Genomic DNA, 25359 nt, shown 5'->3' on the forward strand with positions numbered 1-25359 from the left:
AATCGGACCATTAGAAAAAGAGATATAGATGTTTGAAATTTGGGTGTATTTGTATCGTACATTGAAAGAATGAAAATTTTAACCTTCCATATTTCATTACCTATTATCACTAGAACATTGCTACTTTAGGCGAGGATAGTACTTTCTTTTCACTACGATTCAGTAAAGAAATCATTAAAATCGGACCATTAGAAAAAGAGATATAGATGTTTGAAATTTGTGTGTATTTGTATCGTACATTAAAAGAATGAAAATTTTAACCTTCCATATTTCATTACCTATTATCACTAGAACATTGCTACTTTAGGCGAGGATAGTACTTTCTTTTCTCTACGATTCAGTAAAGAAATCATTAAAATCGGACCATTAGAAAAAGAGATATAGATGTTTGAAATTTGTGTGTATTTGTATCGTACATTGAAAGAATGAAAATTTTAACCTTCCATATTTCATTACCTATTATCACTAGAACATTGCTACTTTAGGCGAGGATAGTACTTTCTTTTCACTACGATTCAGTAAAGAAATCATTAAAATCGGACCATTAGAAAAAGAGATATAGATGTTTGAAATTTGTGTATATTTGTATCGTACATTGAAAGAATGAAAATTTTAACCTTCCATATATCATTACCTATTATCACTAGAACATTGCTACTTTAGGCGAAGATAGAACTTTCTTATCTCCACGATTCAGTAAAGAAATCATTAAAATCGGACCAGTAGAAAAAGAGATATAGATGTTTGAAATTTGGGTGTATTTGTATCGTACATTGAAAGAATGAAAATTTTAACCTTCCATATTTCATTACCTATTATCACGAGAATATTGCTACTTTAGGCGAAGATAGAACTTTCTTTTCTTTACGATTCAGTAAAGAAATCATTAAAATCGGACCATTAGAAAAAGAGATATAGATGTTTGAAATTTGGGTGTATTTGTATCGTACATTGAAAGAATGAAAATTTTAACCTTCCATATTTCATTACCTATTATCACTAGAACATTGCTACTTTAGGCGAGGATAGTACTTTCTTTTCACTACGATTCAGTAAAGAAATCATTAAAATCGGACCATTAGAAAAAGAGATATAGATGTTTGAAATTTGTGTGTATTTGTATCGTACATTGAATGAATGAAAATTTTAACCTTCCATATTTCATTACCTATTATCACTAGAACATTGCTACTTTAGGCGAGGATAGTACTTTCTTTTCACTACGATTCAGTAAAGAAATCATTAAAATCGGACCATTAGAAAAAGAGATATAGATGTTTGAAATTTGTGTGTATTTGTATCGTACATTGAAAGAATGAAAATTTTAACCTTCCATATTTCATTACCTATTATCACTAGAACATTGCTACTTTAGGCGAGGATAGTACTTTCTTTTCACTACGATTCAGTAAAGAAATCATTAAAATCGGACCATTAGAAAAAGAGATATAGATGTTTGAAATTTGGGTGTATTTGTATCGTACATTGAAAGAATGAAAATTTTAACCTTCCATATTTCATTACCTATTATCACTAGAACATTGCTACTTTAGGCGAGGATAGTACTTTCTTTTCACTACGATTCAGTAAAGAAATCATTAAAATCGGACCATTAGAAAAAGAGATATAGATGTTTGAAATTTGGGTGTATTTGTATCGTACATTGAAAGAATGAAAATTTTAACCTTCCATATTTCATTACCTATTATCACTAAAACATTGCTACTTTAGGCGAAGATAGAACCTTCTTTTCTCTACGATTCTGTAAAGAATTCATTAAAATCGGACCATTAGAAAAAGAGATATAGATGTTTGAAATTTGTGTGTATTTGTATCGTACATTGAAAGAATGAAAATTTTAACCTTCCATATTTCATTACCTATTATCACTAGAACATTGCTACTTTAGGCGAGGATAGTACTTTCTTTTCACTACGATTCAGTAAAGAAATCATTAAAATCGGACCATTAGAAAAAGAGATATAGATGTTTGAAATTTGTGTGTATTTGTATCGTACATTAAAAGAATGAAAATTTTAACCTTCCATATTTCATTACCTATTATCACTAGAACATTGCTACTTTAGGCGAGGATAGTACTTTCTTTTCACTACGATTCAGTAAAGAAATCATTAAAATCGGACCATTAGAAAAAGAGATATAGATGTTTGAAATTTGTGTGTATTTGTATCGTACATTGAAAGAATGAAAATTTTAACCTTCCATATTTCATTACCTATTATCACTAGAACATTGCTACTTTAGGCGAGGATAGTACTTTCTTTTCACTACGATTCAGTAAAGAAATCATTAAAATCGGACCATTAGAAAAAGAGATATAGATGTTTGAAATTTGTGTGTATTTGTATCGTACATTGAAAGAATGAAAATTTTAACCTTCCATATTTCATTACCTATTATCACTAGAACATTGCTACTTTAGGCGAGGATAGTACTTTCTTTTCACTACGATTCAGTAAAGAAATCATTAAAATCGGACCATTAGAAAAAGAGATATAGATGTTTGAAATTTGTGTGTATTTGTATCGTACATTGAAAGAATGAAAATTTTAACCTTCCATATTTCATTACCTATTATCACTAGAACATTGCTACTTTAGGCGAGGATAGTACTTTCTTTTCACTAAGATTCAGTAAAGAAATCATTAGAATCGGACCATTAGAAAAAGAGATATAGATGTTTGAAATTTGTGTGTATTTGTATCGTACATTGAAAGAATGAAAATTTTAACCTTCCATATTTCATTACCTATTATCACTAGAACATTGCTACTTTAGGCGAGGATAGTACTTTCTTTTCACTACGATTCAGTAAAGAAATCATTAAAATCGGACCATTAGAAAAAGAGATATAGATGTTTGAAATTTGTGTGTATTTGTATCGTACATTGAAAGAATGAAAATTTTAACCTTCCATATTTCATTACCTATTATCACTAGAACATTGCTACTTTAGGCGAGGATAGTACTTTCTTTTCACTACGATTCAGTAAAGAAATCATTAAAATCGGACCATTAGAAAAAGAGATATAGATGTTTGAAATTTGTGTGTATTTGTATCGTACATTGAAAGAATGAAAATTTTAACCTTCCATATTTCATTACCTATTATCACTAGAACATTGCTACTTTAGGCGAGGATAGTACTTTCTTTTCACTACGATTCAGTAAAGAAATCATTAAAATCGGACCATTAGAAAAAGAGATATAGATGTTTGAAATTTGGGTGTATTTGTATCGTACATTGAAAGAATGAAAATTTTAACCTTCCATATTTCATTACCTATTATCACTAGAACATTGCTACTTTAGGCGAGGATAGTACTTTCTTTTCACTAAGATTCAGTAAAGAAATCATTAGAATCGGACCATTAGAAAAAGAGATATAGATGTTTGAAATTTGTGTGTATTTGTATCGTACATTGAAAGAATGAAAATTTTAACCTTCCATATTTCATTACCTATTATCACTAGAACATTGCTACTTTAGGCGAGGATAGTACTTTCTTTTCACTACGATTCAGTAAAGAAATCATTAAAATCGGACCATTAGAAAAAGAGATATAGATGTTTGAAATTTGTGTGTATTTGTATCGTACATTGAAAGAATGAAAATTTTAACCTTCCATATTTCATTACCTATTATCACTAGAACATTGCTACTTTAGGCGAGGATAGTACTTTCTTTTCACTACGATTCAGTAAAGAAATCATTAAAATCGGACCATTAGAAAAAGAGATATAGATGTTTGAAATTTGTGTGTATTTGTATCGTACATTGAAAGAATGAAAATTTTAACCTTCCATATTTCATTACCTATTATCACTAGAACATTGCTACTTTAGGCGAGGATAGTACTTTCTTTTCACTACGATTCAGTAAAGAAATCATTAAAATCGGACCATTAGAAAAAGAGATATAGATGTTTGAAATTTGTGTGTATTTGTATCGTACATTGAAAGAATGAAAATTTTAACCTTCCATATTTCATTACCTATTATCACTAGAACATTGCTACTTTAGGCGAGGATAGTACTTTCTTTTCACTACGATTCAGTAAAGAAATCATTAAAATCGGACCATTAGAAAAAGAGATATAGATGTTTGAAATTTGTGTGTATTTGTATCGTACATTGAAAGAATGAAAATTTTAACCTTCCATATTTCATTACCTATTATCACTAGAACATTGCTACTTTAGGCGAGGATAGTACTTTCTTTTCACTACGATTCAGTAAAGAAATCATTAAAATCGGACCATTAGAAAAAGAGATATAGATGTTTGAAATTTGTGTGTATTTGTATCGTACATTGAAAGAATGAAAATTTTAACCTTCCATATTTCATTACCTATTATCACTAGAACATTGCTACTTTAGGCGAGGATAGTACTTTCTTTTCACTACGATTCAGTAAAGAAATCATTAAAATCGGACCATTAGAAAAAGAGATATAGATGTTTGAAATTTGTGTGTATTTGTATCGTACATTGAAAGAATGAAAATTTTAACCTTCCATATTTCATTACCTATTATCACTAGAACATTGCTACTTTAGGCGAGGATAGTACTTTCTTTTCACTACGATTCAGTAAAGAAATCATTAAAATCGGACCATTAGAAAAAGAGATATAGATGTTTGAAATTTGTGTGTATTTGTATCGTACATTGAAAGAATGAAAATTTTAACCTTCCATATTTCATTACCTATTATCACTAGAACATTGCTACTTTAGGCGAGGATAGTACTTTCTTTTCACTACGATTCAGTAAAGAAATCATTAAAATCGGACCATTAGAAAAAGAGATATAGATGTTTGAAATTTGTGTGTATTTGTATCGTACATTGAAAGAATGAAAATTTTAACCTTCCATATTTCATTACCTATTATCACTAGAACATTGCTACTTTAGGCGAGGATAGTACTTTCTTTTCACTACGATTCAGTAAAGAAATCATTAGAATCGGACCATTAGAAAAAGAGATATAGATGTTTGAAATTTGTGTGTATTTGTATCGTACATTGAAAGAATGAAAATTTTAACCTTCCATATTTCATTACCTATTATCACTAGAACATTGCTACTTTAGGCGAGGATAGTACTTTCTTTTCACTACGATTCAGTAAAGAAATCATTAAAATCGGACCATTAGAAAAAGAGATATAGATGTTTGAAATTTGTGTGTATTTGTATCGTACATTGAAAGAATGAAAATTTTAACCTTCCATATTTCATTACCTATTATCACTAGAACATTGCTACTTTAGGCGAGGATAGTACTTTCTTTTCACTACGATTCAGTAAAGAAATCATTAAAATCGGACCATTAGAAAAAGAGATATAGATGTTTGAAATTTGTGTGTATTTGTATCGTACATTGAAAGAATGAAAATTTTAACCTTCCATATTTCATTACCTATTATCACTAGAACATTGCTACTTTAGGCGAGGATAGTACTTTCTTTTCACTACGATTCAGTAAAGAAATCATTAAAATCGGACCATTAGAAAAAGAGATATAGATGTTTGAAATTTGTGTGTATTTGTATCGTACATTGAAAGAATGAAAATTTTAACCTTCCATATTTCATTACCTATTATCACTAGAACATTGCTACTTTAGGCGAGGATAGTACTTTCTTTTCACTACGATTCAGTAAAGAAATCATTAAAATCGGACCATTAGAAAAAGAGATATAGATGTTTGAAATTTGTGTGTATTTGTATCGTACATTGAAAGAATGAAAATTTTAACCTTCCATATTTCATTACCTATTATCACTAGAACATTGCTACTTTAGGCGAGGATAGTACTTTCTTTTCACTACGATTCAGTAAAGAAATCATTAAAATCGGACCATTAGAAAAAGAGATATAGATGTTTGAAATTTGTGTGTATTTGTATCGTACATTGAAAGAATGAAAATTTTAACCTTCCATATTTCATTACCTATTATCACTAGAACATTGCTACTTTAGGCGAGGATAGTACTTTCTTTTCACTACGATTCAGTAAAGAAATCATTAAAATCGGACCATTAGAAAAAGAGATATAGATGTTTGAAATTTGTGTGTATTTGTATCGTACATTGAAAGAATGAAAATTTTAACCTTCCATATTTCATTACCTATTATCACTAGAACATTGCTATTTCAGGGACGGATAGAACTTTCTTTTCTCTACGATTCAGTAAAGAAATCATTAAAATCGGACCATTAGAAAAAGAGATATAGATGTTTGAAATTTGGGTGTATTTGTATCGTACATTGAAAGAATGAAAATTTTAACCTTCCATATTTCATTACCTATTATCACTAGAACATTGCTATTTCAGGGACGGATAGAACTTTCTTTTCTCTACGATTCAGTAAAGAAATCATTAAAATCGGACCATTAGAAAAAGAGATATAGATGTTTGAAATTTGGGTGTATTTGTATCGTACATTGAAAGAATGAAAATTTTAACCTTCCATATTTCATTACCTATTATCACTAGAACATTGCTACTTTAGGCGAGGATAGAACTTTCTTTTCTCTACGATTCTGTAAAGAAATCATTAAAATCGGACCATTAGAAAAGGAGATATAGATGTTTGAAATTTGGGTGTATTTGTATCGTACATTGAAAGAATGAAAATTTTAACCTTCCATATTTCATTACCTATTATCACTAGAACATTGCTACTTTAGGCGAGGATAGTACTTTCTTTTCACTACGATTCAGTAAAGAAATCATTAAAATCGGACCATTAGAAAAAGAGATATAGATGTTTGAAATTTGTGTGTATTTGTATCGTACATTGAAAGAATGAAAATTTTAACCTTCCATATTTCATTACCTATTATCACTAGAACATTGCTATTTCAGGGACGGATAGAACTTTCTTTTCTCTACGATTCAGTAAAGAAATCATTAAAATCGGACCATTAGAAAAAGAGATATAGATGTTTGAAATTTGTGTGTATTTGTATCGTACATTGAAAGAATGAAAATTTTAACCTTCCATATTTCATTACCTATTATCACTAGAACATTGCTACTTTAGGCGAGGATAGTACTTTCTTTTCACTACGATTCAGTGAAGAAATCATTAAAATCGGACCATTAGAAAAAGAGATATAGATGTTTGAAATTTGTGTGTATTTGTATCGTACATTGAAAGAATGAAAATTTTAACCTTCCATATTTCATTACCTATTATCACTAGAACATTGCTATTTCAGGGACGGATAGAACTTTCTTTTCTCTACGATTCAGTAAAGAAATCATTAAAATCGGACCATTAGAAAAAGAGATATAGATGTTTGAAATTTGGGTGTATTTGTATCGTACATTGAAAGAATGAAAATTTTAACCTTCCATATTTCATTACCTATTATCACTAGAACATTGCTATTTCAGGGACGGATAGAACTTTCTTTTCTCTACGATTCAGTAAAGAAATCATTAAAATCGGACCATTAGAAAAAGAGATATAGATGTTTGAAATTTGTGTGTATTTGTATCGTACATTGAAAGAATGAAAATTTTAACCTTCCATATTTCATTACCTATTATCACTAGAACATTGCTACTTTAGGCGAGGATAGTACTTTCTTTTCACTACGATTCAGTAAAGAAATCATTAAAATCGGACCATTAGAAAAAGAGATATAGATGTTTGAAATTTGTGTGTATTTGTATCGTACATTGAAAGAATGAAAATTTTAACCTTCCATATTTCATTACCTATTATCACTAGAACATTGCTATTTCAGGGACGGATAGAACTTTCTTTTCTCTACGATTCAGTAAAGAAATCATTAAAATCGGACCATTAGAAAAAAAGATATAGATGTTTGAAATTTGGGTGTATTTGTATCGTACATTGAAAGAATGAAAATTTTAACCTTCCATATTTCATTACCTATTATCACTAGAACATTGCTACTTTAGGCGAAGATAGAACCTTCTTTTCTCTACGATTCAGTAAAGAATTCATTAAAATCGGACCATTAGAAAAAGAGATATAGATGTTTGAAATTTGGGTGTATTTGTATCGTACATTGAAAGAATGAAAATTTTAACCTTCCATATTTCATTACCTATTATCACTAGAACATTGCTACTTTAGGCGAGGATAGTACTTTCTTTTCACTACGATTCAGTAAAGAAATCATTAAAATCGGACCATTAGAAAAAGAGATATAGATGTTTGAAATTTGTGTGTATTTGTATCGTACATTGAAAGAATGAAAATTTTAACCTTCCATATTTCATTACCTATTATCACTAGAACATTGCTATTTCAGGGACGGATAGAACTTTCTTTTCTCTACGATTCAGTAAAGAAATCATTAAAATCGGACCATTAGAAAAAGAGATATAGATGTTTGAAATTTGTGTGTATTTGTATCGTACATTGAAAGAATGAAAATTTTAACCTTCCATATTTCATTACCTATTATCACTAGAACATTGCTACTTTAGGCGAGGATAGTACTTTCTTTTCACTACGATTCAGTGAAGAAATCATTAAAATCGGACCATTAGAAAAAGAGATATAGATGTTTGAAATTTGTGTGTATTTGTATCGTACATTGAAAGAATGAAAATTTTAACCTTCCATATTTCATTACCTATTATCACTAGAACATTGCTATTTCAGGGACGGATAGAACTTTCTTTTCTCTACGATTCAGTAAAGAAATCATTAAAATCGGACCATTAGAAAAAGAGATATAGATGTTTGAAATTTGGGTGTATTTGTATCGTACATTGAAAGAATGAAAATTTTAACCTTCCATATTTCATTACCTATTATCACTAGAACATTGCTATTTCAGGGACGGATAGAACTTTCTTTTCTCTACGATTCAGTAAAGAAATCATTAAAATCGGACCATTAGAAAAAGAGATATAGATGTTTGAAATTTGTGTGTATTTGTATCGTACATTGAAAGAATGAAAATTTTAACCTTCCATATTTCATTACCTATTATCACTAGAACATTGCTACTTTAGGCGAGGATAGTACTTTCTTTTCACTACGATTCAGTAAAGAAATCATTAAAATCGGACCATTAGAAAAAGAGATATAGATGTTTGAAATTTGTGTGTATTTGTATCGTACATTGAAAGAATGAAAATTTTAACCTTCCATATTTCATTACCTATTATCACTAGAACATTGCTATTTCAGGGACGGATAGAACTTTCTTTTCTCTACGATTCAGTAAAGAAATCATTAAAATCGGACCATTAGAAAAAGAGATATAGATGTTTGAAATTTGGGTGTATTTGTATCGTACATTGAAAGAATGAAAATTTTAACCTTCCATATTTCATTACCTATTATCACTAGAACATTGCTACTTTAGGCGAAGATAGAACCTTCTTTTCTCTACGATTCAGTAAAGAATTCATTAAAATCGGACCATTAGAAAAAGAGATATAGATGTTTGAAATTTGGGTGTATTTGTATCGTACATTGAAAGAATGAAAATTTTAACCTTCCATATTTCATTACCTATTATCACTAGAACATTGCTACTTTAGGCGAGGATAGTACTTTCTTTTCACTACGATTCAGTAAAGAAATCATTAAAATCGGACCATTAGAAAAAGAGATATAGATGTTTGAAATTTGTGTGTATTTGTATCGTACATTGAAAGAATGAAAATTTTAACCTTCCATATTTCATTACCTATTATCACTAGAACATTGCTATTTCAGGGACGGATAGAACTTTCTTTTCTCTACGATTCAGTAAAGAAATCATTAAAATCGGACCATTAGAAAAAGAGATATAGATGTTTGAAATTTGTGTGTATTTGTATCGTACATTGAAAGAATGAAAATTTTAACCTTCCATATTTCATTACCTATTATCACTAGAACATTGCTACTTTAGGCGAGGATAGTACTTTCTTTTCACTACGATTCAGTAAAGAAATCATTAAAATCGGACCATTAGAAAAAGAGATATAGATGTTTGAAATTTGTGTGTATTTGTATCGTACATTGAAAGAATGAAAATTTTACCCTTCCATATTTCATTACCTATTATCACTAGAACATTGCTATTTCAGGGACGGATAGAACTTTCTTTTCTCTACGATTCAGTAAAGAAATCATTAAAATCGGACCATTAGAAAAAGAGATATAGATGTTTGAAATTTGGGTGTATTTGTATCGTACATTGAAAGAATGAAAATTTTAACCTTCCATATTTCATTACCTATTATCACTAGAACATTGCTACTTTAGGCGAGGATAGAACTTTCTTTTCTCTACGATTCTGTAAAGAAATCATTAAAATCGGACCATTAGAAAAGGAGATATAGATGTTTGAAATTTGGGTGTATTTGTATCGTACATTGAAAGAATGAAAATTTTAACCTTCCATATTTCATTACCTATTATCACTAGAACATTGCTACTTTAGGCGAAGATAGAACCTTCTTTTCTCTACGATTCAGTAAAGAATTCATTAAAATCGGACCATTAGAAAAAGAGATATAGATGTTTGAAGTTTGGGTGTATTTGTATCGTACATTGAAAGAATGAAAATTTTAACCTTCCATATTTCATTACCTATTATCACTAGAACATTGCTACTTTAGGCGAAGATAGAACCTTCTTTTCTCTACGATTCAGTAAAGAATTCATTAAAATCGGACCATTAGAAAAAGAGATATAGATGTTTGAAATTTGGGTGTATTTGTATCGTACATTGAAAGAATGAAAATTTTAACCTTCCATATTTCATTACCTATTATCACTAGAACATTGCTACTTTAGGCGAGGATAGTACTTTCTTTTCACTACGATTCAGTAAAGAAATCATTAAAATCGGACCATTAGAAAAAGAGATATAGATGTTTGAAATTTGTGTGTATTTGTATCGTACATTGAAAGAATGAAAATTTTAACCTTCCATATTTCATTACCTATTATCACTAGAACATTGCTATTTCAGGGACGGATAGAACTTTCTTTTCTCTACGATTCAGTAAAGAAATCATTAAAATCGGACCATTAGAAAAAGGGATATAGATGTTTGAAATTTGTGTGTATTTGTATCGTACATTGAAAGAATGAAAATTTTAACCTTCCATATTTCATTACCTATTATCACTAGAACATTGCTACTTTAGGCGAGGATAGTACTTTCTTTTCACTACGATTCAGTAAAGAAATCATTAAAATCGGACCATTAGAAAAAGAGATATAGATGTTTGAAATTTGTGTGTATTTGTATCGTACATTGAAAGAATGAAAATTTTAACCTTCCATATTTCATTACCTATTATCACTAGAACATTGCTATTTCAGGGACGGATAGAACTTTCTTTTCTCTACGATTCAGTAAAGAAATCATTAAAATCGGACCATTAGAAAAAGAGATATAGATGTTTGAAATTTGGGTGTATTTGTATCGTACATTGAAAGAATGAAAATTTTAACCTTCCATATTTCATTACCTATTATCACTAGAACATTGCTACTTTAGGCGAGGATAGAACTTTCTTTTCTCTACGATTCTGTAAAGAAATCATTAAAATCGGACCATTAGAAAAGGAGATATAGATGTTTGAAATTTGGGTGTATTTGTATCGTACATTGAAAGAATGAAAATTTTAACCTTCCATATTTCATTACCTATTATCACTAGAACATTGCTACTTTAGGCGAAGATAGAACCTTCTTTTCTCTACGATTCAGTAAAGAATTCATTAAAATCGGACCATTAGAAAAAGAGATATAGATGTTTGAAGTTTGGGTGTATTTGTATCGTACATTGAAAGAATGAAAATTTTAACCTTCCATATTTCATTACCTATTATCACTAGAACATTGCTACTTTAGGCGAAGATAGAACCTTCTTTTCTCTACGATTCAGTAAAGAATTCATTAAAATCGGACCATTAGAAAAAGAGATATAGATGTTTGAAATTTGGGTGTATTTGTATCGTACATTGAAAGAATGAAAATTTTAACCTTCCATATTTCATTACCTATTATCACTAGAACATTGCTACTTTAGGCGAGGATAGTACTTTCTTTTCACTACGATTCAGTAAAGAAATCATTAAAATCGGACCATTAGAAAAAGAGATATAGATGTTTGAAATTTGTGTGTATTTGTATCGTACATTGAAAGAATGAAAATTTTAACCTTCCATATTTCATTACCTATTATCACTAGAACATTGCTATTTCAGGGACGGATAGAACTTTCTTTTCTCTACGATTCAGTAAAGAAATCATTAAAATCGGACCATTAGAAAAAGGGATATAGATGTTTGAAATTTGTGTGTATTTGTATCGTACATTGAAAGAATGAAAATTTTAACCTTCCATATTTCATTACCTATTATCACTAGAACATTGCTACTTTAGGCGAGGATAGTACTTTCTTTTCACTACGATTCAGTAAAGAAATCATTAAAATCGGACCATTAGAAAAAGAGATATAGATGTTTGAAATTTGTGTGTATTTGTATCGTACATTGAAAGAATGAAAATTTTAACCTTCCATATTTCATTACCTATTATCACTAGAACATTGCTATTTCAGGGACGGATAGAACTTTCTTTTCTCTACGATTCAGTAAAGAAATCATTAAAATCGGACCATTAGAAAAAGAGATATAGATGTTTGAAATTTGGGTGTATTTGTATCGTACATTGAAAGAATGAAAATTTTAACCTTCCATATTTCATTACCTATTATCACTAGAACATTGCTACTTTAGGCGAGGATAGAACTTTCTTTTCTCTACGATTCTGTAAAGAAATCATTAAAATCGGACCATTAGAAAAGGAGATATAGATGTTTGAAATTTGGGTGTATTTGTATCGTACATTGAAAGAATGAAAATTTTAACCTTCCATATTTCATTACCTATTATCACTAGAACATTGCTACTTTAGGCGAAGATAGAACCTTCTTTTCTCTACGATTCAGTAAAGAATTCATTAAAATCGGACCATTAGAAAAAGAGATATAGATGTTTGAAGTTTGGGTGTATTTGTATCGTACATTGAAAGAATGAAAATTTTAACCTTCCATATTTCAATACCTATTATCACTAGAACATTGCTACTTTAGGCGAAGATAGAACTTTCTTTTCTCTACGATTCAGTAAAGAAATCATTAAAATCGGACCATTAGAAAAAGAGATATAGATGTTTGAAGTTTGGGTGTATTTGTATCGTACATTGAAAGAATGAAAATTTTAACCTTCCATATTTCATTACCTATTATCACTAGAACATTGCTACTTTAGGCGAAGATAGAACTTTCTTTTCTCTACGATTCAGTAAAGAAATCATTAAAATCGGACCATTAGAAAAAGAGATATAGATGTTTGAAGTTTGGGTGTATTTGTATCGTACATTGAAAGAATGAAAATTTTAACCTTCCATATTTCAATACCGATTATCACATAATGTAAAAGTCTGTTTAATCGAATAAAGAACTTAAACTGATGATTTTTATTTAATAACTAAGTAAATGAAATAAACATATAGCCTTTTTCTTTTTATCCTGTGATTAATAATTTGATTATTACAGATTAATAGATATTATATTCAATCTAAGTTAAATGGTGAGCTACTTGAACAAATATTTTGTAGTTGAAAATGGCCAGGTTATAAATTCTAAAAAAAAAATAATAATGAATAGTTCATGCATTAAAATTGCTTATACGATATCAATTAAGTACATATTAATGAAATATTTGGTATTGGCTGATTTGTGTACCTTTTGGCGTTTAATCAACCCTTATATTTAACTTTTTAAACTGTAAGTTTTTGTTAAGGAGATTAGATAATGTGATGTATCCAATTGATTTGATTCTTAGTTAAATGGATGCTACTCTTTGCTTAACAAATATTTTGTATGTGCCAGCATTAGGGTCTGTGTCATCTAATAAATTCTAAAAAATATTAGTAATAAAAGTTAATACGTTAAAATTACTTAAATTATATTATTGTTACAAAATTTGAATAAAACAAATAAGCTTTTTCGAACGTTCCTAATTGGCTACAATTACAAGCTGAAGTTTGTCTTTTAAATCAACCGTTATGCTTAACTCTTTAAACTGTTAGTTTTTGTTAAGGAGATAAAAATATAAGGACTGTTGTAAGCATAGGACTGTGCTTATCGTAAACTAGGCAAGGTATAGCTACGCTGTTATTCCCGTCAGGACTGCAGAATATAGGTCACCTGGCAGTACATGACAACGAGACTCCTGTTGGTGCCTTCGTTTTGGAAAAAAAAAACCTCTTAACTCTGAATTGTTGGATGGCGGTGAATGTTTTGCGAGAGTGACCTTGAGCCGTGTCATAAATGCCCCCCACCACCGTTTGTTTTGTTCATATTTCATCAGGTCTACCAACATAGCTTCTAAAAAATAAAAAAAATAACCTAAAACATGGAACTCTGGCAACACTGGTTTTGCATTCATTTTAATTTCTCTTTCTGCTGTCATCTGTGTTGACAAATACTTGGTATTTTTAAACTAAACAGCTTCTCTTTTTGGGCCGCTGGATACGAAATACAAAAGAAAAACCTGTGATCTCTAGAAATTTGCTAATAATGTAAACTGTGTCATTTCCTCCAACTCCAGATATTTAATTCTTACTAACAAACATTTTTTTTAAAACTGTACATCGCACTGTGGAGGTTAGCCTTCCCCATTGCCTTAGAACTGTCCCAAAATCCAATTTCCCGAGATAAATGATGAAATTAAAAGTTTTAGCTCTTTGCGCATGTGCATACAAAAATCAGAGAAAAATTCATTACAAACATTTTCTTGAAAAACCTCAAAACAAACCATTTTTTGAGAAAAAGCGTTACTCCCCGTTGGGGAATTTTCTCCAAATTTCAGCAACACTGCAGCAGCATTTAGCTATACTGTATGTTGTTCCGGGACCTTTTTTGGGCATTCTTGCCGGCCACGTAGGATGTAATCATGCTTTCTTATGGATCTCATTGCACGTTTAGACTATATGGATTAAGGATGGAAGGCTTAATTGCCAGTAGAAACGCCAGGATGTTCTCTGTTAGGCTCTAGGCTTACTAATGAATCATATTCCTTGGATTAGCACCGTATTTCCCCGCAACTATTCTTGTTTTTAGCAGCCTGAGAGCCTCAAATTCTCATTAAGTTTGAAGTAATTACTTAACAATTAAGGACTGCCTAATTGTTCCTTCACTTAGTTACAAACAGCATATCATTGCGTTGCAAGAAACAGGGATAATATGGGATGGCTATAACACAATCAGAGTGAAGTTAACTGTTTTTGGTAATACTCCAACAACGTTCCTGTGGGCTCTCCATTGTCACAGAGAGGTGATCGTGATGCCTCTTTTCTTTTAGGACGTCCAGGAATTGTTATCTGGAAGTGTTCTAGAGAAAAGATATATTCCTACTACAAAGTGGGATTGTGATGAGATTCTAGGGGTTCATAAGCAACAAGGCTGCTTTATGCAAGCAACAGGGATAATATGGGATGATGGCTGTAACACAATCAGAGTGGAAGATACCCTTCGGTTATACTCCAACAACGTTCCTGTAGGCTCTCCTGTGTCACAGAGAGGAGGTGATCGTGAAGCAGGCCTCTTTTCTTTTAGGACGTCCTGGAATTGTTATCTGGAAGTGTTCTAAAGAAAAGATATATTCCTACAACAAAGTGGGATTGTGATGAGATTCTAAGGGGTTAAGATGGAATTTCCTCTATAACAAGAGGGTTTGCTTGATTCCGTGCAACGAAAAAGGAGCGTTTTATGTCTTGGGTGAATTGTTTGCTTTGATGACGTAGAAAGGAGTGTCCACAACTATAAGAGGGAAGAATTTTAGTCTGCCAGGATCCTTGGATCCTTTGGGAGATTTTGAGCGTTTTGGTTTGATGCCATCCATAGGCTCAGACGGGCTTTAGGATTGTCCAGAGTGAGTTTCGAACTGTTACCTTTTCATTTGTTGGAAGCGACTTTGAGTTCTGTTTTTGTTTTTAAGTTCGTATCTTCCGTGAGGAAGGTGGATTCGAAGTAATTTTTTTAAAATTTGGAGACCATATTGTCTAAATTATTTTTTAAACATGTTCTAAGAAAGTTTATAAAAGTAAAATATTTGTTGGCTACTCCGCTAGTTCACATCAGATTTCTTTGTGTACTCCCTATTAGACGTGTGGATCGAACTGGAATGCGCTCCAGGGAGCAAACCACCATAGCACATGCGCAGAAGAAAGTAAACAACTCCATTAATCATCTAAAATAGACAGCCTCCAAAATATAGTAAACCTTCTACCTAATTTTTTGATTAATATCCCACTGTTTTTTGGAATGCTCCTGCGCATGCGTGATGCATTACAAAAGATTACTTATTACTTAACTAAGTTTTTCCTCACCAAGATAAAGTTTGGTAATCCAGGCTAACTTTACTACTACACTAGTATTACCATCTGTCTTCGCTTAACTCCATTACGTACATAACTTTAAAGCAAAAAACTGCCGCGTAGATTTATTTGTTTTGGCGGTATTACTACAAATGGCGCCAATTTTTCCCGCCTAATGACACATGACTATTTCACGGCCACCATATTATAAAAATACTAATTATAAGACTAATCTATTACAATATTCTCTTAATACTAAATTTAGAAGCATGTTAATAGTGAATACCTAAACAGGCCAATAAATATTCTGATAACAGACGCCCCCTACCTCAGCACTCACCGGAAGATCAGCTAAAACTTTGTTTCTGGTGTTCAGCAGGAAGCTCAAAACTAGTACTTCCGGCGAAAAACTCAATTGCCAAAATTAGACACGATCCAATACTTGAACTTAGTCAGAGAAAGTATATACCTAATCTAAAAAAAATTAATTTCTTTTTAGATCTTAACTTTAAGCTGCATCAAAATTGTCTCCTGCTTTTTCAAAAAAAAAAAAAAAAGATCTAATTCTAGATGCAAATAATAAGGTGTTAATGAAAATTCTTAAACATATTTAACAATAAACCAGATGAAATTTTGCAATGATTGAAACAAATCAAAAAAAATTAATAAAAACCTCTTTAAAAATTACCTATACCCTTTTTTGTCAATTATTTTCATTAATTCAAAATAAATAATTAACAAAGGGAGAAAAAAAAAATCATTCCGGTACCGGGAATCGAACCCGAGCCTCCTGGGTGAAAGCCAGGTATCCTAGCCACTAGACCATACCGGACACTGTTTGTACAGAGTAGTATTACATGTTCATGTGTATAAAGTTTCATTTGTTTACGCATCAATTTGCTAAATTTCTCAAAAATTGACTCTCAAAAAACTTGTATTCTCAAATTTTACGTTTTAATCTTTTTTAATTGCAATTATTAAACTATTACAATTTTTTTTTTATTTATTTGAAAATTAAATAATAGACCGTGAATTACGTACTGATCTGATCGATTTACCCAGCCATACATTGTGACTAATTTTGATGCTGAACTTAGATATTAATCTTCCAACTGTTGTTAGCCACAATTTGTAGTTTCCACTCTAATTATGTAACGCTTTTCCAGAAAAGTCTTGTGTGGACATTTGCAAGACTCCTCAGAGTCTCAGTTCTCAACCTAAACTTTTGCATTTTCCTCAGTTTGTGTAATCGTACATTACTTGTGAAATAACAGGGAAAGCCTCTCCCTAATCCTCCTCAAAACTGTCCTAAAATTTTCTGCAGTTAAATAAATATTATAAATATTTAAAACAAAAAATAAAATTATAATATTAAAATACGTAAAATTGATAGGGCTGCCTATTGCAAGAAGGAAGTTCTTACAAACATTTAGGCAGTTAAGGAGTATTTCCGTTTAGAAATTTCCCTAAAATTTGGTAAGACAGCGTCACCTTTAAGCTGCTTATTTGGCTACAAGTGCTGTGGTGGACACATTGGAACCAAAGCCTACCCACTTTCTCTCACAAGGAAATCTCCTTAATCGAATTTTCCGGGGAAATTTTGTGAGTAACTAGATCTAGAAGAGTGCAGAGCGGTGCCATGTTTACAGATAATCGTCACCGCTTGTTTTGGAGAAAATCGACAGAATAAAAATTCTGCAATTTGGTACTTGCGGATGACAAATTTACACCCCCAAGTAACTATTACTTCCTGCGATCGATTTTTATTAGCCTACTTTAGAGGGGGCAAGACACACGTACACAATACTTGCTGGCACACTTTTTCGAACTCAGGGAACTACTAAAAAGATCCAATCAGAAAATCAGATATTGAGAAATGATCGTAACGTTTACTCAGAAGTAAGAGAAAGGATAAAATTACGTGACACTCAAAAAAAAAAAAATTACATGCATCGGCCGGGAATCGAACCCGGGCCGCCCGCGTGGCAGGCGAGCATTCTACCACTGAACCACCGATGCTCAGGTGTTCGATATTCCCATCTCACTGGTTATCAATTAAAACACGTTAGTACTATTTATTAATAAAAAAAAAAAAGCTATAAATATTGATGATGAGTTGAAATACAGTGGATATATCGATTTATAAAAAAAAAACAAATCGGCCAGGAAATGAACCGTGGGCGCCATCATACGTTCTACCACTGAACCACATGGACGCAGATACAAACTCTTAGGCTTGCCCTTGTTATTTACGAGAGTTACCCTTAAATTGCTTTGAGTACAATGTCTCCATTATAAAGTAAGTTTAAAAAATTTTGATTACAAAATCACTGAAGTTTCTGTGCCTGCAATAATGCCTAGCCTCAGAATTTACTGGAGCCCTGATCCACTTCGAGTCAGCCTTGAAGTGATTAATAATATTCCACGAAATACAAGGTGTGTATATGGTGATTATGATCACACCAATTGAAGGAAGCAAGCAGCTGTTTCGAAGTAATGTCCATATAAAGTAAGTTTATTTACGTGATGTGGTGCTGCCATACATTCACGTACCTAATACAACTAAATGGCATAATTGGGCCAGAAAAATCTTGAATGATCACAATATTTCTACTTCTGCCTCTGATTTAGGACCTTAAAACCCGAAAATCTGGTTGAAAATATTCTTTTTTTTTTTTTTTTTCTAAAATGCAACAACTTTATAAAACTTTCCATGAATAAAATAATAAATAGTAGGAGAAAGTAAAAAATTACTGCAAAAAAAAAAACTCATGCATCGGCCGGGAATCGAACCCGGGCCGCCCGCGTGGCAGGCGAGCATTCTACCACTGAACCACCGATGCTTCCATGTATGATGCCGTCCTAACTAACAATCTTAAATTGCTTAAATTCTACTTTTTTTTGGAAAATTTATTAAATTCTAATGAAATTATTAATATATTTTTCAGATATATTTTTTTTTATTACGAAATCCAGGATATATGGTCATTTTGTGCCATATTTCTGTAACAAAATTTTTACCGGAATTAGATGTTTTTGAAGTCCTAATAACACGAACAAAAATCGAGTTTTCTTTTTTTTTCCACCGATTGTAATCTGTAAGTATGTATGTATCGATACTTTTACATAATTTTTTTAAAATGATAAATCGCAGGTACAATCACAAACTTGGAATTTTGATACAGTAATCGCGTTGTCGCTTTAAATGTTTTGGTCTGAATTCATCTAACGGAAGTATAACTGTATTGAAATGATTTTTCAGTGTTTCCTAGATTTTCTTGGGGAGGGGGAATTAAATTTGTTAATTTTCTTTAAATTTTGTGAAAAATTAATTAATGAAAATTAATTATAAGGAGAATTTTGTAGATTTAAATATTTAAGCAAAAAAATCCTTTAATATTTGCAGGAAAAAAATTGATTTTAAAGAAAATTTCGAAGATTTGTAATAAATAATTCCCTCTTTTTCCCTTCTAAGACAGCCGGGATTTTCGAATATAATATTCAGTATGTAAATAGGAGAGCATAAGTTCAGCATACAAAGATTTGTGTGTGTGTGTGTGTGCGTAATAAAGATTTGCAGGGTAACCATGGTAACGGCGGGTTGCCACAGGTGGTTGTGGTGGGGTACGAAGCTTTGGCCGAGTGGGGCGCCCATGTTGCTTGTATACAACACTTAGTAATCTGCCGTCACTGATGGAGCGTTGACGTTAGTTTTTTTTGGACGTTAGGCGCACAGTCATTGTGACGACTTATCTACTGTTGATATTGTTTTACTATAAAACATAATTCACTGTTTGTTAAAATAAATATATATTTTTTAATTATTGTAAATGTAAATAAAACAGATTTTTGTGCTTTTTGGTATGTTATTTATTTTTGTATTGTTTAAAGTTACCATACAATGAAAAATAAATTGCGTGAATACTCCTACGACTTCCGCTGTATCAATTTATTGAATGCAATTTTCTTCAAATATGAAATTTTTGAGGAAAGAAAATTCGTAAAAACACAAAACTTAGGTAGTAAAACTTCGCTTAAACTATTTTTCTTCAAATTTTGAATTCCACCAAAGTGCTTGGTTTGGTTAAATTTATAATGGAATAAGGAACGCACTTAAAGCAATTGAAGGCAATTTTTACACCTGCTTGCGGTCACGACAATCATTTTTATGCGACCCGCGGCATGAAATTGAATTATAATATAATTTTTTTTCTCTTTTTGTTTCACTAGGTATCTCTAATTAATTTAAACATTAAACAAAATAAATTACTGTTAATACATTTTGTTCTCGCTTTTCGCGAGAAAATCTTGAAATACGGAAAATTTTATTCAGTAAAGTGGCACTTCCGGTGGGTTGATTTTCACGAAACTTGAGAAATTCAGTCTCACATTTGATTCTTATTAATACTATACAGGTGGTAAGCCTGTACAATGTACAGTAATGGCACATTAGAGGAAAGTCTAACCACCCCCCTCGTCCAGAAGTGCCCTTAATTGAGTGTTCCCGAGAAAATGTTCCAAATAAAAGTTGTAGAGCTACGTCAGAGCGATTAGCTCACCAAGTTTAAAGGAAATCGTAGGAGTCTTTTTGGGGAAAATTCTTGAAAACTGGAAAAATCTATTCAGTGAAGTGGTAGTTTTGGATAATAGATTTTGATTCATTCAAGAGTAGACCACTTTTCCGGATTCAGGAGACCACAGAACAGATATTTCCGGTGATTACTCGAAATCGGAAATCTGTACGATTACCTTCCCTTTCTAACTTCTACTAGAGTAGGAAAAAATGGACAAAAACACAATACCTATTCTAGAGTATCGATGTCAAAGCCGTATCGCAAAAAAAAAATATTGAATACTCAGTATCAGGTATATTATTACAACACTGTCCTACTGAACAGTTTTAATAAGGTTGTATCGATTGTAACGATAGTATTGGAACAAACGTATACATTACGTTAATCATGTGGAATCATCATATTTAGGGGACACCTGGTTCTTTAACCTTAAAATCGATAGGAAATAACGCGACATTGCCAACAATTACCTCCAGAATGAAGCCACAGGGCAAAAGTGAAGGGTCCCCACTGGGCAAATAACTGGTTCATATATTTCCATGGAAACAACAAGATGAGTTTTTGCAGATGAAGGAGGGGATTGCCGAGGGCTGTTCAGCTGGGTTCGCCTCAGCAAATATTTCTAAAAATTTGCCCTTTGGGTTAATAAAGTTTAGAAGGTAAGCTCGAAACTCGCCCATTCCAACAATAGTTTTATTTAATAATTATTTTTAAATTAATGCAACGTGGTGGTGCACATTTTAGTGAAATAAACTTGAAGCCATTTCTACAAATAACTAAAAAATTTGAACTGCCCAAGATTTCCGTTTTTTGGGTCAAGCTGAACTCACTTAGGAGGAGAATGCTGCCAATTGAGCGCAAATCTGACATCATGGCCGCAACCGTGAGATTAGTAGTTGAACGTAAAGACCGTCAGAATAAAATGTTGGCATTACTTTGTACTTTTCTCGCATAAGAATTGAAATTTTTAATTGAGGTTAAATTATTCAACTTGAGGAATCCTGTATATTTAAGAATGAATGTTGCTCGTGCAATAAAAACATGTTTCAACATGTTCACCAGTTGTAGGGCTCTGTTTTGATTCATTTAATATTTTTGCTCGACAAGAGTTCAGCAGTTCACGGCATTCTAAATTGAGTAAACCACCAAATTACGTCATTATTACATGTATGTTGTTGTGTGTGTGTCTGTCTGTTTGTTCACCAAACACACACACACACACAGTACCAGTTTCAGCCGGAAGTAGGAGGTCGCGGGGAAGTGCGTAGTTTAGTTTCTCTCCTAGGACAGGATGTTTGCCCATTAGAGGATGCGGGCTAGACCCCGTATCCTCACAGCCCACATCCCCTCCCTCCAGGGGAAACCGTATACCCTCACTACTAAATCTTCTACCGCTTCCCGTTCCACGGCCGCCTTTCAACGCGACCAGCTATCGATCCCGAGCGCCGCCAGCAACCCGCCCTCTGTATTCAACTGGGATAAGCTCTTTGTTAACTTAGGCCAAAAAGCCGCTTGCAGAGTTCTCATTTAAATTGATACTATTATTATTCCCGCCTCTACTAGACTAGCAGGGAGGAAGTAATGTAATTGAGTCGGATTTTCAGCGGAAATATAATTTTTGAGATCTCCTGAGAGAGAAAGAAAGAGAGAAAATAGAATTTACAAATTGATTGCGTCTGCCTATGGAACACGAGGTCAGTGTATCAAAATCGCCGGGGGTTCGAATCAATCAACTTTGCAAACTAAAATTGACTTACTGCGAACCAGTTGTTCCGCAACATTCATTAGGAACATCTTCCCTTGGAATAGGCGCAGGGGTCAGCAACCCGCGGCTCTTTTATCCAAATCGTGTGGCTCTTCAGCCTGCCCAAAATATATTGTACAGTTTAATTTTATTGAAACGAATGAAAATTCCATTTCCCAAAGGTATTTTTGCAAAAATAATCTCAAAAAGTGATAGGTTCGAAATTGAATAGAATTATACAATATCAAAATAAAGTACTTGATTTATATTGTAAGACTGCCGCCTTTTCAGTCGTTATTATTTATTTGTTTATTTACTATGCAATATGTGAAAATAAATGTATAAAACATTTAAATGTTACTGAATATCATAAAAAAATAATTTGAGAATACAAATGATCTACAGAGTTGTTTACACTATCATCCTTGCGGCTCTTGGTACAATTTATTAAAATTATTTAAAAGGAGAAATGGCTCTCTACTTGAAATAGGTTGCCGACTCCTGGAATAGGGCATCTCACCTTCCAGCGTAATCCCTCCAAGATACAGGGAATCCGATCCTTCCGTTCCAAAAAATACCCTTCGTCATATTGTCAACACTCCCTTTTGCTTCAATTTAGTGTTCATTAATGGCTTCCATTTAATACGAATTCAAAAACACTGCGAGCCAAACTGTGTCACAAATTCGACTATTGTCTTCATGCCATTTTGTAAGAGAGCTGAAGCCTAAATAATATAAACCGCTTTACGTTTCAACTTTTTAAACGAATAATAGGACGTAGTAACTGGCCTTTTTTAGGGTAGCTGTTGATGTTTACAAAGTAACCAAGGCATTAGTAAAAAAAAAACTGTGATTGCAGCAAAGCTTGCAAGGAGCAGCACAATCGCCACTACTTTTCTATCCTCTTTGTCTGGGTGCGGGGCTAATATTTTGCGACCCTTTTTTTGTGTGTGTGTGTGTGTGTGTGTGTGTAATGCGCCATTTCTCACGGCATCGAGCGCGCCCTTGCAGTCTGCCAGACAGACCGGAGGGCGGGATCACAGCCTATCTCTAGAACACATTCATGCACGTTCCCAGTCTGGCCAACTGCAGTCAATCTACTGCAGAACTGGCTCACTCTCACTCTCTCTCTCTCTCTCTGCACTACTTAATCAAGGCGGCCCCCCTTAGCTAGAAACAAAACCATAAGTTCAATTCTAGTAGAGCTGCTTCGAAACCTCGCTTCTATACCCTTTTCTCAGCATAAAGTGTTCTTTCATCAGCTGAAATAAGAAACTTCCTCCTTCAATAATCGCTCTATGCTCCACTAAAAATAAATAAATTAATTAATTAAAAAAAATTAATATCTCTGGTTTCGAACACACAATGGTGCAATTCTCAACGTTCTAAATCAGGGGTCGGCAACCTATTTTAAGTAGAGAGCCATTTCTCCTTAAATAACTGTGTCGAATTTGTGACACAGTTTGGCTCGCAGTGTTTTTGAATTCTTATTAAATGGAAGCCATTAATGAACACTAAATTGAAGCAAAAGGGAGTGTTGACAATATGACGAAGGGTTTTTTGGAACGGAAGGATCGGATTCCCTGTATCTTGGAGGGATTACGCTGGAAGGTGAGATGCCCTATTCCAGGAGTCGGCAACCTATTTCAAGTAGAGAGCCATTTCTCCTTAAATAATTTTAATAAATCTTAGCAAGAGCCGCAGAGATGATAGAGTGTAAACAAACTCCGTAGATCATTTGTATTCACAAATTATTATTTTATGATATTCAATAACATTTAAATGTTTTATATATTTATTTTCACATATTGCAAAGTAAATAAACGAATAAATAATAACTAAACCTGTGTTTGAATGAAAATGGCGGCCGTCCTATATAATTACGTACTTTATTTTAATAAAATTCTATTCAATTTCTAACCTATCACATTTAAAATTCTTTTTGAAAAAGTATTTTTACTTTAATAAATGAAATTTTCATTTATTTCAATAAAATTAAAGTATAAAATTTATTTTGGACAGGCTGAAGAGCCACAAAATTTGGATGAAAGAGCCGCGGGTTGCCGACCCCTGTTCTAAATCACAAATTTCGTCCACAGCGTGCACCGGAGTTTCTCTTTTAGGAACTCCTAGGAGCTAATTACAGAAATTCTAGTTTTGAAAAAATTGAAACCGAATAATTAAAACAATAGCAGTAATTTCTCGTAACAATAAGAGAAACAAAAATAAAGAAAAATTACTATTTTTCCTTTCTCTTACTACATAATCTAGAAAGCACTGCCACATGAGTTGAAGTTTGAATATCGTCTACTACCGACCATTTTCCTTTTAAAAACGCCATATCGCCAAAAAAAAAAGAAGTAATTTTTAGAAAGTAGCGTGCGTATTCATGTGTGATCGCTATCGCTCAAACTCAAAAACCAAAACAAAAAAAAATGCCTGGAACCCCTTCAAAACTTCTTCCTCTCATTGAATAAGACCGGAATTCAGCGGTCACTAACTTTTAATCGCAAGTAGCCATGATTCAGGAGTTTTTGTTTACAAAAAGAGCACGAAAAGTGGAAGTTGAGGTCTCGTAAGTTTGACACAGTGGTTATACACAAATTGGTAAGTTGGTTTAAAATCATT

The 25359-nt window shown here is 32.2% G+C and overlaps 1 protein-coding gene and 3 non-coding genes across 11 annotated transcripts in view; 1 reads left to right on the forward strand and 3 right to left on the reverse strand.

Moving 5' to 3' along the window:
- The window catches only part of LOC141448591 (uncharacterized), a 182578-nt gene that overhangs the window by 97652 nt on the left and 59567 nt on the right, over nt 1-25359 (forward strand). The gene's annotated exons all lie outside the window — the stretch shown is intronic.
- Nucleotides 17174-17245, reverse strand: TRNAE-UUC (transfer RNA glutamic acid (anticodon UUC)). Its single transcript has one exon. It is a non-coding gene; the product is annotated as a tRNA-Glu (tRNA).
- TRNAG-GCC (transfer RNA glycine (anticodon GCC)) lies at nt 18362-18432 on the reverse strand. The gene has a single exon. It is a non-coding gene; the product is annotated as a tRNA-Gly (tRNA).
- On the reverse strand, nt 19186-19256 carry TRNAG-GCC (transfer RNA glycine (anticodon GCC)). Its single transcript has one exon. It is a non-coding gene; the product is annotated as a tRNA-Gly (tRNA).

Source organism: Rhodnius prolixus, unplaced genomic scaffold (assembly GCF_049639745.1).
Source record: "Rhodnius prolixus isolate KJV_2025 unplaced genomic scaffold, Rpr scaffold_2, whole genome shotgun sequence".
In the NCBI taxonomy this organism is placed as follows: Eukaryota; Metazoa; Arthropoda; class Insecta; order Hemiptera; family Reduviidae; genus Rhodnius; species Rhodnius prolixus.